Source organism: Vicia villosa, unplaced genomic scaffold, assembly GCF_029867415.1.
Source record: "Vicia villosa cultivar HV-30 ecotype Madison, WI unplaced genomic scaffold, Vvil1.0 ctg.000410F_1_1, whole genome shotgun sequence".
Taxonomy (NCBI): domain Eukaryota; kingdom Viridiplantae; phylum Streptophyta; class Magnoliopsida; order Fabales; family Fabaceae; genus Vicia; species Vicia villosa.
In genome coordinates this window covers 361,591-376,366 of record NW_026705187.1, presented here as the reverse complement: position 1 = coordinate 376,366, position 14,776 = coordinate 361,591, and the positions used below count along the sequence as shown (strand labels likewise).

The 14,776-nt window shown below is 32.9% G+C and overlaps 1 long non-coding RNA gene across 2 annotated transcripts; it reads right to left on the bottom strand.

Annotated features, from left to right (window-relative positions):
- Positions 1 to 754: 754 nt before the first annotated feature.
- LOC131627888 (uncharacterized) lies at positions 755 to 3,212 on the bottom strand. Of its 2 annotated transcripts, XR_009291606.1 has the most exons (5): positions 2,912 to 3,212; positions 1,860 to 2,762; positions 1,669 to 1,761; positions 1,463 to 1,580; positions 755 to 1,276 (listed from the first exon to the last, which is right to left on the bottom strand). It is a non-coding gene; the product is annotated as an uncharacterized LOC131627888 (long non-coding RNA). The 2 variants fall into 2 exon arrangements; XR_009291605.1 differs by having other exon boundaries at positions 1,860 to 2,920.
- Positions 3,213 to 14,776: the final 11,564 nt, after the last annotated feature.

Sequence of the window (14,776 nt, the reverse complement as noted above, 5' to 3'; positions counted from 1 at the left end):
ATAATGCGTTGGCAAAGTAAACATATAAAATATATATGATAAAAAAAATAATGAAATCACATTTTAATTTATGATAAAAAATTTGAGATCAAAATTTTTGTTAAAAAGGTTATTGAATTAAAATAGTTTATAATTGAGTATTTAGGACAAACATTTATCTAAATCTCAAAACTAAAGTTATTTTAAACTTTTACAACTACAAATTATTTTAAACTAATACAACTATAAATTTTTGTAAAAAAAAAATACAACTATAAATTATTTTAATTAGATTACTTTGAAATTGATTTGAATTTATTTTTTATTCTGCGCCTGGGCCTTCCCTTAAGATGAGAACAAGAGGGGCGAGCTTCACCTGAAATCATTTCTTAGGATTGAGGTTGATTGGCTTGTTCAAGGCAAGGCTCGACGTAGTTGAGTTGTTATGGGGAATCTCCTATCTAAGATTGAGGCTAAGTTCCTGTTCTGGCTCGGTCTTTAACCCATTTAAAGTTAGCTTTGGTATTTAGCCATTGAGGAGAGAGGAGAGAGGGGTATATTAATATTTTGTAGTTGTATTAGTTTCAAATAAATTTAGTTTAGGTGTTTAATTAAAGTATTTGTTATAAATACTCAATTATAAATCATTTCAATTCAATAACTTATTTAATATCAAATTCTAATTTCATTATATTTTTATCATATGTATTTACATATTTACTTGTCAAAAGCCAAAGTGAATATATTGGAAAAAATAATTTAATTTACAAGCCACTGCAAATTTAATTAGATTCCTTTGAAATTGATTTGAATATATTCAAGAGGGTACAAAGAGAATAATACAAAGTCTTGACTGATTCAGTATTTCAACACAACACCCAAAACACTAGACATCTAAAAAAAACAGGCTCCTAAATTGATCTCCCAATCTTATACTTAGACTTTTGTAACATTGAGTTTAATATATTCAAGAGGGTACAAGGAGGATGATACAAAGTCTTGACTGATACAAATTTCAACACAACACTCAAAACACTAGACATCTCAAAAACATAGGCTCCTAAATTGATCTCCCAATCTTTACTTGTCTAAAAGGAAGGTCTCTTAACAATTCAAACAAGTTATCTTCTCTCTCTATCTCCATACATCTCTTCTCATTATGAAGAGACCTTCCTTTTAAAAAATTCCTAATCATCTTCAATGATATCTCTGGTTGAGAAAAAGGAAGGAAATGGCCAACTCTAAGGAGACCTGCAAATGTTAGCATGTCTTCAAACTCCATAGTCGGTTCACCAACCTAAACAATAAAAATAAGTTAAGATATAGCTTGAAAAGTAGGAATAACATAGGTAGTAAAATGAAAATTAAAGAGCTTATTAAAAACACAAATGATAAAAGATTGAAAGGACTATAAATTTAAATAATTGATTTATAGTTCAACTGTCAACATGATAAAGATGTTATACACTCCAAATATATTTACCTATCCATCCTCAGACCAGAGTCCATGACGCTTTGTTGAGTTAAACCCAAAATCCTCGACCAAATGTTTTATTAAGGAAGCTGTCCCAAGAGATGGAATGACAGAATCCAAATTACCACTGCAAAGGAATTATAACTTTGCTTAGTCAATAATACAAATTAATATTATAGGAGTATTTATTAATCAGCGGAGGAAAAAAATATTACCTGTAAACTAATACCCTAACACCTGACTTGACAAGTGTCCCTAACAAGGAAAGGGTTGGTTTCTCAAGGCTCTGAAAGTCATAGGCAACAACACTGTAACAGAAAATTGCACTCAATAAAAACCTTCAACAAAAAGAGTCAATTGATAAAAAAAATTTATAATTCCTTTTACTTCAAAGAATAAAACTCACTCATTGCATGATGACCATCGTTTAACTCCGACCACTAAAATAGTGAATAGTGATAAAAAAAGTCTATAAATAAGACATTATGTGTAATCATATTACTTGCATTTTTTTCTAACTCTTGCTTTGCTCTCTCTGTCTCTCTCATATTTTTGCAAGCACCACCGAGTAAACTCTCTCGATATGATGAATTTCTACCTTGCTTTGCTGTTTTTCTTCATTTTAAGAATAAATTCCTCATTTGAAGAGGATAGAATAATTGCTCTCTCTGACCAGCCTGCGGTTAATTTCCATCAATATGGAGATTACTTAACCGTTGATGAAAATCACGGGAGGAAACTATTTTATTACTTTGTTGAGGCGGAAGTCGATCCGGCTTCCAAACCTGTTGTTCTTTGGATAAGTGGATGTAAATATAGTCTTATTTTATATTCATCATTTCCTCCCACAAATTCATCCTCTCCCCTCTACTTATCCAAAGAACAACTGGTTTGGAAGCCGGATCGACTTCCGCCTCAACGAAGTAATAAAACAGTTTTCTTCCTTGATTTTCATCAACCGTTAAGTAACCTCCATACTGATGGAAATTAACAACAGGCTGGTCAGGGAGAGCAATTATCCTATCCTCTTCAAAAGTGGAATTTACTTTTAAAATGAACAAAAACAGCAACGCAAGGTAGGAATTCATCATATCTCGAGAGAGAGAGAGAGAGAGAGAGAGAATTTACTCAGTGGTGGTGGCAAAAATATGAGAGAGACAGAGAGAGCAAAACAAGAGTTAGAAGAAAATGCAAGTAATATAATTACACATAATGTCTTATTTATAGATTTTTTTTATCACTATTCACTATATCACATAGTACTGAAAACCGGGTCGGCCGGTTCAACCGGTTGGACCAGTAACCAAACCTGCATACGGTCTAATCAGCTCAAAAACCATATATGCAAAAAACCGGTAACTAAACCGGAAAACCGCCTAAAATCCGCCAAAACCTGAATTCATTGGGTTTCGTTGAACCGTATTACAAACAGAAGAAGAATGAAAGAAGAAAATATACCTTCCTGTGTTTTTCTAACAGAAAAATTCTTAAAATAAATAGTGGCAAAATGAAAAACAAAGAGTTAAAAGGAAAGTATTTAGTTGGGTTTTATTTATAGAAGAAGAAGAAAAACTAATATGAAATATTTCTTGTAAAATTAGTTGCTTGTAAAAATATTTGACAGTGTTGTCCAGGTTGATGATGAAAGTTTCAAGATGGAGTGAAATAGAAGCGGCGGCTTATAAGAGAAAGAGAAGTTTATGGTTTCTTTACATTGTTTTAAATAAAGCCCAATCATAAAGTGATATCTAGCAGTAACTTTTTTCCCACTATTTTGTACCACTATCCGTACTACTTTAAACTTAAGTTAAATTACCATTTCATATTATCAAATTACTAAAATGCATTTCAGAATTCTGGATATACTACTTTTTCTTCTTATTCCAAAGTCGAGCATTCATCATATATCAAGTGCATGTGAGGTAGACATTGAGTACTTTAAAAGCAAAAACAAAACCATTTCAAAGTTTAATCATATTGCTAAAAATAATTCTAACAATTTCCTTATTTTATTATTTATTTACTTAAATTATCAATCATGGTATTTATTTATTTTTTTTGATAAATTTATTGTTTTTGATTATTAAATGAAAATTTAAAAGTACATGCATTTACAACCAGATATTTGAAAGTGAAATCAATAGTATAGAAATCATTTGGATAAAAAACATTTAATTTTAAAAAATGCATATTTTTTAAAGTAAAATTAAATATCAAATATATCTAATTGATTTTATCTCTTATTTATTTCATAAATAACAATTAATTGAATTTTTTTTACATCTTCCCTAAAAATCTCTTTTAAAAAAGCTTAATGGATATGCACATTATAAAATATTTTTACAATGTCGTCCAATATTAAATCATCAATCTGTCATGTCAATAAATTTTTTTAAACCGGTTCCGCCAGTATCTTCTCAAGCGGCTACTTCTGGTAGTAAGACTGCAACCATTGTTGACCACCGAGCTAGCAGTGTTTCGACACCTGAGGAAGCTCTGGCAGAGAGATCTCTTTCCACACCTGCAAACATTGAGAAGGAGAAAAAATTGGTCGAGGAGTCTCCTTCCACACCAGCAAACACTAAGAAGGAGGAGGCTGTGCTGAAGGCTGAGAATAGAAAGTTGTGGGTTGATGTTCTAAATGACAATCGTAACCCTGCCAAGGGTAGATCCATGAAGTATGTTGCTCCTAAGATGATTGAAGGCACAATTGAAGTGGATATAGCTGAGGAGGATATCACATCAGAGGTTAATTTCTGGGCCTCATCTCTCATTTTATATGTCATAGGTGGGGATTTAAGTATGAATGCTCTGAAGAACTATATGATTAAGACTTGGAATTTTGTACAACTGTCTGATATGTATTATAATGATGAAGGTTATTTCATTCTTAGATTTAGATCCTTTAGTGATAGGGATGATGTCTTAATGAAGGGTCCCTACACTTATAGGAATATGCCTGTCTTGATTAGATAATGGACACTTGAGTTTAGGTTGAAGGATGATTTCTTGCGTACCCTTCCTATATGGATTAAGTTGCCACAACTGCCCTTATGCCTTTGGGGGGAAATGAGTTTGAACAAAATAGGCAGTGCCCTAGGAATCCCATTGGTGACTGATGAGTGTACTGCTAATAAACTTAGGGTATCTTATGCTCGAATCCTTGTGGAAATGGATATCACAAAAGACCTGCCAACAGAACTCACTATCAGGGATAAGGATGGCACTAAGTTTCTGCAACCTATTGAGTATGAATGGAAGCCACTATATTGCAAAAGATGTCAAAAGCCTGGACATAATTGTGAGCAGCCTAAGCCTAAAGTAAAGCAATGGAAACCTAAAGAAAAACTTGTTGAAACTTCCATTGCGACACCCCCTATTACTGAGACACTCAAGGATCCTATTGTGCTGCACAAAACTCCAACTGAGGACATTCATGTTGACAAGGACTGGACTGCAGTGAATAAGGGTGGTAGAGATAGAGGAAAAAAGCCATTATTAGAGACTACACCTGAAAACTTAACATGTGTGAACGGGTTTGATGCCTTGCAAGTTTTGAATGACTTGCAAGTGCTGAGGGACTCGGGCCAATGTTAGTTGCTTGGAACCTAAGGGGGCTCAATAAAGCTGCCAAACTCAGGGAGATTAGCTCCCGTCTCCTAGAGTTGAAGGCAGACATCACCATTATGATTGAAACAAGAGTGAAGCAGGGTCAGGCTGATTCAATCAGAAATAAACTTCACCTTGGTGGAAGTTGTGTTGACAACTATGCTTACCACCCAAATGGAAGAATTTGGGTCCAATGGAATTCTGTGTGCATTGGCATCCAGGTGATACATACTACTAGCCAAATGATTCACACGGGCATCTACAACAAACAGGGGGAGTTCAAATCTTGGTTAACTGCTATTTATGGTCTGAACAAGCTCAATCAAAGACAAACTCTGTGGCATGACCTGAATAGACAGAATATCCAAGGCCCTTGGTGCCTAGCTGGAGCCTGGAGATTTTAACAATGTCTTATGTTCTCAGGACAGATTGGGTGGTAAGCCTGTTACAGAATCAGAATATAGAGACATGGAAGAAATGATGAATAATTTGGATTTGACTGAGATGAGTAGTAAGGGTGATTACTACACTTGGTCTAACAAGCACCTCATTGGGACAATTTACTCCAAAATTGATAAGGTACTGGCTAATACTGAGTGGTTCCAAGCCCATTTGGATTATTCCTTGACTGTCCTCCCTCCTAATGTTTCTGATCACTCCTTGCTCTACTTGCACCACAATGAGGTTCCTTCAAGACAACATAAGAGATTCAGATTTTTGAATTGTATGACTGAGATAGAAGGTTACCATCAAGCAGTTCAAACTAGCTGGCAACACCCTATTGAGGGTAGTCCTAGTTACATCCTCTGGCATAAACTGAAAAGACTCCAACTGACCCTTTACAAGATGAATAAGCCACTTCTATCTGCTAAGCATAAAATAGTGTTAGCTCGAGAAAATTTTAAAAAAGCTCAAATGAATCTTATTGAGGACAGAATGAATTTACACAATATTGCTGAAGTTAAAAAGTATAGTGAAGAGCTCATTAAATGGCATGATATTGATGATAGCATCCTAAAGCAAAGAGCCAAGATTAACTGGCTGAAAGCAGGTGATGGCAATAGTTCATTTTTTCATGCTTCTATCAAAAGTAATCAGTCTTCTAAAGCTTTATTGATTCTGGAAAAGGACATTGGTCCATTAATTACCTCTCAGTCTGATATTGAAGCTGAGGTGTTGGAGTTTTATGGTACTCTCATGGGATCTGTGGAGGCATCCTTGGACAGTGTTGATCTTGATGTGTTGAGGAAAGGAACTCAGTTACAAAGGGACCACAGACTGCTCCCTGAAAGACAGATCTCTGAGACAGAAATTTACTCAGCTTTGAAAGGGATAGATAACAATTCTGCACCAAGGCTAGATGGTTACACTGCAAAAAATTTTAAAGCCAGCTGAGACACTGTTAAAAATGATGTGATAGCAGCTATTCGGGATTACTTTGATAAATACAGATTGTACAAGGCATTTAATTGCATAGTTGTGTCCCTTATTCCCAAAAGTTCCTCTGCCAAAAGTATTAAAGACTTTAGGCCCATCTCAGTTTGTATCATATTTTACAAGATTATCTCAAGGATATTAAGTCAAGTGATTGAGAAAATCATTAGTTGCAACCAAGTTGCCTTCATCCCAGGACAGCAGATCCAAAGTCATGTTCTCTTGGTCTTTGAGCTCCTTAAGGGTTATAATCAGAACAATGGTCCTCCTAGAAGCATGTTCCAGATTGATTTGAAAAAAGCTTATGATATGATTAGTTGGCAGGCTCTAGATACCATAATGCAGGAACTTGGTATACCTCCTCTCTTTATTAGTTGGATTATGAATAGCCTCACTAATGTTACTTACAGGTTTAACATTAATGGTGGTTTATCTAAGCTTCTCATTGCTAAGAGAGAAATCAGGCAAGGGGAACCTATCTCCCCTTACCTCTTTGTCATTCTTATGGAGTATTTGCACAGGTCCTTACATCAAATGCAAGCTAATCCTAAATTTAAGCACCATTCCAAATGTGCTAAACTTCATCTAACAAATATCATGTTTGCAGATGATGTACTTCTCTTTTCTAGAGGGGATCATAACTCCGTGGATTTATTATTTTCAGCTTTCTACAAATTTCTCTCTGCCACAGGCATGCAAGTTAACAAGAATAAAAGCAAAGTCTACTTTGGTTTTGTTGCTAATGAGGTGAAAATAGATCTCATTGGTCTTACTGGATTTCAGAAAGGCTCTTTCCCATTCAAATACTTGGGTGTGCCCATCACATCTAAGAAGCTTGCAGTCCATCATTACTTACCCCTGGTGGATAAGATTTTGCACAGAATTCGCCATTGGTCCTCCAAACTTCTGACTTATGTTGGTAGAGTTCAACTGATCAAGAGCATATCTTTTGCCATAGCTAATTACTAGTTAATGTGCTTTCCAATCCCTAAATTTGTGATCCACAAAATTGATGCAGCTTGTAGAACTTATCTTTGGACAGGCAAGGATATGACTAGTCGCAAGAGCTTGGTTTCTTGGGACACTGTTTGCAAGCCAACCAAATCTGGTGGGTTAGGTATCATTAATCTCAGTGAATGGAATAAATGTACTTTGCTGCGCCTGCTTTGGAATATCTATAATAAATCTGACAGTCTTTGGGTTAGATGGATTCATTCCTATTACTTGAAAGGGCATAACATCTTTGATCTGCAACAAAAGCCGAGTCACTCTTGGATCCTTCGTAAAATCCTGAATATGAGGCATTATGTTCAAACTTATCACAATCTTTGGTGTGAAATGGAGAACAAACAGAGATTTAAATGTGGTATCTTCTATCAAGAGCTCATAACTCTCCAAGATTGTCAGTGGAGCCCTCTCTGTCATTTCAACCCAGCTAGGCCATGTGCTAATTTTATTTTTTGGCTTCTTTGTCATAAGAAATTGGCCACAAAGAGCAGACTCAGCATATTTGGCTTCCTCAATGATAGCAAATGTAATTTCTGTGACCAAGAAGAAACCTATAACCATCTGTTTTTTGATTGTATTGGTACTCGTAAGATCTGGCATGCGGTTTTGGATTGGCTGCACATCACCCACAGTCCCATTCATTGGGATGAAGAGATGATTTGGAGCATCAAGATGGGAAGAGGCAAGGGATGGAGAGCTAAACTGTTTAAATTAGCCATTGTGGAGACAATTTATGGTACTTGGAACCACAGGAACTACATTGCTTTTGGGAGGGATAGTGACCTCCAACAAGTTATTGATGGGATTATTGAGAAGATTACACACTACGCAAAAAAGGTCATTTAATAGCGCTTTTTTATGCTTTAATAGCGCTTTAAAGCGCTATTAAAGCCGCCACTATTAAAAGTTTGCCACTTATAATAGCCCTTTATAAGCGCTATTAAATGCTTGTTTTAATAGCATTTTTATAAAAGCGCTAACATAGTCCGTTATTATGCTTGATATAATTCCATACTTTAATAGCGCTTTTTTAGCAAGCGCTGTCTTCACTTTTTTAAAATGCTTTGTTAGATGCATAAGTATAATAGCGTTTTATTATAAAATGCTATTGTAGATAGATATATTTAATATCCCTTATTTAAAAAGTGCTATTATATGTAAACTTTTTTTTTTAATTTATTTAAATTATATTTTTATACCTGCTTTTTGAGTAATTCAATATACTAAAAAGTATAGCTAATATTCTTCTAAAAATTATAAATATGAACAATTTATCATATAAAAAATGATACTTAATTTATATCCATAAAAAATACTATTTAGTCACAAATTAATTATATATATATATATATATATATATATATATATATATATATATATATATATATATATATATATATATATATATATATATATAAAATCAAAAGATATTACAACCAACTTAAAAGAAGTATATGGCAGCATAAATGCAAGGCTTGCACATTATAAGAGCAGACGTAGAACCATCAAAAAACACTTGGCCAGAAATACTCATAAGTTATCCAACGTCGAGGGCATGAAATGTTTTTCCACTTGTTTTCCTGTGGCACAAAAGAGAAAATCAATTATGTATTGTACAACAAACATACTAGTCATATTCTAGCTATAATTAAGTACACAAATTCTAGACATCTAATCAATCATCAACAAAAGTATTTGCCAATTTTAACTATTCTGCCAACCATATCTCTTCTCTCATATTTGATATTTTCTCAAAATTGTCACCTGAGCTCCTGTTAACCTTACTTGTCCAAATGAGCCTGCTCACTACCACTAACCCGCTTACTACATCCATGAGCAATAGTAACGTATTCATACAATCCCTAAACACTTATATCCTCTAACAAGACACTCAAAGAATCAAAAGATACCTATTTAGCATACTACTAGAAAAAACAACATATACATAGATATTCAAGAATCATTCAGGAAAATAAAACATCTTATATAAATCTGGCTGTTAGATATGGCAAATAAGAGCATATTGATGTCCATACAAACACCGAATCATCCTTCATTCCTGGTTGGTGTTGTCTTTAGAAACCGACCTCATACTTAATTAATACATAACAAGATCTTTTAATTCAAATATATCTTAAGTTGTTCTTAGTGATGAGGGCTGGTTTTATAAAGCTTTGAAAAAGCATTTAGCAGCTCTCATGGTTATGTAATTTCTTGTTCTTCTTGTTAGATTTGGTTTCCTAAGCTAGCTGGATCTTTGATCGCTATGTACTCTATTTCAATTTTGGAATAATAAAGTCTAATCCTTACAAAAATAAATTTTTAAAAAATAAATGAGTGATTTATTTAGATACATAGTTGTAATTGGTTAACAGTGTAAAGTTATTTTACACCATCAATGCATCACCTATTTTTTCATTTTAAAAATAAAAATATATATATATATATATATATATATATATATATATATATATATATATATATATATATATATATAAGTTTTTAATACATATGAAAAATTGACTATTTCTCTCTCCCTTAAGAATAAACTTATAATATTATGAAAATAATAAGTAAAAACAATTTAAATTATTTGTAGTTAAACCCTCGTGTTTTCGTTAATATTATTGATTGAATAATAAGATCGGTTATTTTAAACACACTTTGTATTCTATTATTCCATAAATCTTTTTTAATTTGAGCATAAGTTACCAATTTAACAATTTTTTCAAAAATTCATTTTCTCACTTATTCCTCGGCTCTCTTTTTTTTTTTTTTTGTAAGCAAGTTATATTCAAAAGAGAACAAAAATTCTACAAACTCGGTTACAAAAGGCGGAGCCAAAGAAAATTAACCACCAAATGGAACCTAGCTTAAGTAATGCAAAGGGAATTTGCAAAACTTATAGAAGTTGCAATTGGGATGATTAATTTTCCCTACAAAAAACCATCTCCAAACCATTCCTCGGCTCTCTAACCATTCAATTTAAAATTTCCATTTTTTAAAATATTTTCATTTAAACTTGAAACAATATTAATTTTTATTATATTTAGTACTCTTTTTTTTTTAAATGATGCTATATTGAAGCAAAAGAACATTTTTTAGAACTCGGTATGAATAAATATTCTTTGTTTGCTTTTAGAAACTCTAAATAATAACTAAATCATAAAATATTAATCTGATTTTTATGAGTCAATAATAAGTCATTTGACCCATCTAAGTTTGAAAATGATAAACATTATTTTTATGTGTAAGTATTTATAGTGTCTTTTGCTAAATAAAAATATATTGATCCTATAATTTTTTTTTCTAAATAAAAAAATTATATATATATTTTTTAAGCTAGAAATATATTAAAGGAGTACTAGGGGTACTTCAACCCAGATACAAAAGAGACTACAATAAGAGTCTAAAACAGATATATTACCCACCAAAAAAAAAACTTAGTCAAGAAAATGCAAAAGATCTTTGCAAAAGGAATAAAAGTTAATTTTGGTATGGGTAATGTCACCTACCATAGATAATTTCCAAGCTAAAATCTTGATATTCCAAATTAAATATGGAATATCACTGGTTTCCCCTTTAAAGGCAGCAACATTTCTAGATAACCAGATACACCAACAAACTGCCATCCAAATGAATCCTTCTTCATCTTTTCTAACCTTCCTTTTCCTGAAAAACTCCCCCTTGTTCGAAGCTACTGCTCAACGAAGTGCCAATAAAAACGTCAGTCTCGAACCACGTCCCTACGCCGCTCCAAACTTTCCTCGCATAAGAACACGTTATGAATAAGTGCTGAGAAGATTCTGTGTTGCCTATACAAAAGCAACAAGAAATATCTAACGGGGAGGAAACTATTCCTCTAATCATAAGTGAATCTTTTGTCGGTAATATGTTCCATAAACATCTCCAACCGAACACCTTTATTATGAAAGGAATGGAGATACTCCAAATCTTTCGAAAATCCCCCCGGCTCACCAAATCCGCCACCTGTTCTGTAGGAGTAACTAGATCATTCAAGTAAGCATAATCCGAATTAACCGTATAACCATCCGACCAATTGTTCCAGCTATGCGAATCATGCCGAGTAAGATTCAAATTTCTAGAAACTTGTTGTAGAAACAACCTCAAAGTATTCAGAGAACTGTCTGTTGCTGTAGTCTGCTCGACCAAAATACCGAGATCTCCCCAAACCCAGCTGCCATTAATCTAGCGACCAACTTCAAAGACCGTCATCCTCTTAGCCTTACTCAGACTGTATAACTCAGGGAATATGGATTTCAAGCTGCCTATCGAAAGCCAAACGGCATTCCAAAAGGACGTTCACTTTCCATTTCCCACCGCAAAACTACAGCCAGCCATAAACTCTTTACTGGTGTAACCTTTATCCATCGTTAGCAAGTCTTTTCACCAAGAAGATTTAGAAGAACTTTCGTAGTGAATTCACTCGTTTTGAATGTTCAAGCTATCATTACCGTATCTTGCGATTAAGATTTCCATCCATTTCGACTCATTCCCCTCTAAAATACGCCACTTCCACTTCAAGGGAAGAGTCGAATTAAGATTCTCAGTATTTTTCAACAAGAGACCTCCTTTCTCCACTAGTAAGCATAAATATTTCCAAGTAGGGCTGGTCAAAAAATCCATAGAACTGTACTGAACCACAGAACCAAACCGAACCGTTGTTAAAAAACTGAACCATTCTCTTTGGTTTATGAACCAAACCAATGTTTGTCAAACAGTTCAATAACTAAACCGAACCGTTAACCGAACCAAAGTTTACTGAACTAAACCACTATTAACTAACCATATTTATGATATGGTATTATTTGGTTATGTTAGAACTTTGGTTCATGATATTTTCTCCAAATTAACTTTTTAACATTGAAGTTTATTTTAAATATTAAAAGTTAATTTTTTTAAAAATTATTTTTTAATAGTAATAGTATTAAATTTCTTATATGTGGTTGATAAGTATGGTAAAAAAATAAACTGAACGTAAAGATAAATTATTTTTCATGTAAATTTTACTGGTCCTTCTCTTGCATTTGTTAAAGCTCCCAATGAAATTTACAAGGAAGCAGAGATACTGTATCCAATAGCACCTGCAGTTCAGTTTCTCTAGATGCACCGAAATTGAAATTGATTAATTTGTCTAGAAAATTAATCTATATAAATAATATTACGTCTATTAATATTTTATTTTATATGATTTTAATATTAGTGGTAAAAAATTACTTACAAAAATAGTTTTAAAAAGTTTTAAATGATTTTTTATTAAAAAATTCAATAAAAATATAATAGGTTTTATTTACCATACAAGTGGTTTTCTTAAAAAATGGTTACTAATAGTTATGGTTTAGAATTAAGAACCGGTATACTGAACCAAATTATTTGGTTCAGTTCAATTCTTAACAAATTTAAACGGTTTGGTTCGGTTCATACAATCTTCTATTATGGTTTAGTTCGGTACAGTTTGGTTTTTTTAATGAACTATACAATGATCAGCCCTATTTCCAGGCCACCCAATGAATTTTCTTCTGACCTTCAGTCCCTCCCCATATAAACCTGATTTGAATCATGTTGATTTCGGAACACACCTTCTTCGGGGCCCTATAAAAAGACAGATGGAAAATAGATAGGCTACTCAGGACCGATTTAACAAGTATAGTTCTGCCACCGAGAAACAAAAACCTCTCTTTCCAACTGCTGAGACGATCACGAATTTTCTTCAACAATGGAACCCAAGAGAATATTCTCCTTGGATTCGACCAAATCGGTAAGCCAAGAAAAATGAATTCCTTTTCTTCGATTATGCATCATAGAAAGTTTGTTGCAGCTGAGAGGAAGTGAGGACTCAATTTAATGCCAATTACCTTACTCTTAAAAAAATTTACTCCCAAACCGAAAACTAATTTGAAAGCTCTTAGGATAGATTTTAGAGTCCAAATTTACTTCCATCCTCTCTTACCGATAAGCAACGTGTAATTGCTAATTGTAAAACATCAATGGCACATCTTTCCTTAACTTGAAAAGTAGAATACTCTCCTATTTCCTTGCTTTCTTTACCAGACCCGTCAAACCTTCTGCAGCAAGGACGAACAAGAAAGAAGATAAAGGATATCCCTGTCTAAGACCACGTTTCGCTGCAAACTCTTTAGTTGGACTTCCGTTCACTAAAACTGACATTTGACTAGTGAAAACCGTTGCCTCCATCCACCTCATCCATTTATCGTCGAACCCCATCCTTCTCATCATAAATCTAAGATAATTCCAACTTACTTTGTCGTATGCCTTCTCAAAGTATACCTTAAAGAGAAGACACTCCTTCTTTTCCTTCGTTGCGAAATCCACATCATAAGTAGGATCAATTTAACGACACATAATTTATTAGTTATAGTAGCATTTATTCTCTATTAATCTTTTCTAATGTAACCAAAAAATAAAATATGAGATTTTTTTAAAACACCAAATATTAAAAAATATTAAAAAAAAAAAAAAAGAAGACGATGAACACCAAATATTATGAATTAAAAAAAAAAGGGTTTAGTATGCATACAAAAGGGGAAGAGTCTGGGTGACTTTGAATTATAGTAATTTTGTAACTCTCACATCCATCTCTCACTAAAACAACCATTCTTTTATATAGATATTAGTATATTTTAATTATACATTATTCTACTAGATTGCCCAAAGTTACAAAACTATATAATAGTAAATTTATGGAATCCATTTATTTGTTCCGAATGTGACTATAAAGGTGCTTTTGGCATCCTAGTAATAGATTAAAAATATTACTTGGAGTTGTTAGGTGCTTGTTTAGAGATGGTCTTTTGTCAGAAAAATTATAAATTTCAATTATAATTTCTATGAGTTTAGCAAAAATCCTTTGTTTTACTTAAGTTAGGTGCTATTTAGTTTGTAATTTTTCTTTGGCTTTGCCGCTTTATAACCGAGTTTCCAAAAACTTTCGTTCTTAATCAATATAACTTGCTTAAAAAAAAATAGATTAAAAATATACCTTGTTACTTAATAGATTGATCCCAATTTAAAACTTAAACTTGTTAACAACAACATAACATTTAAAAACGACATTGGTGATATAGTAAATACCTAACAGAATAAGATCTCATTTGTGAATGATTAATTGAACCTGATGCATCTAAAATCAAATCATTACATAACACCGATTTAGGGTCAAGAATTAATAACATAAAGTATTATATTAGAATTAAAATAAGAATTATATTATTCACTTGAATTAAAATAAGA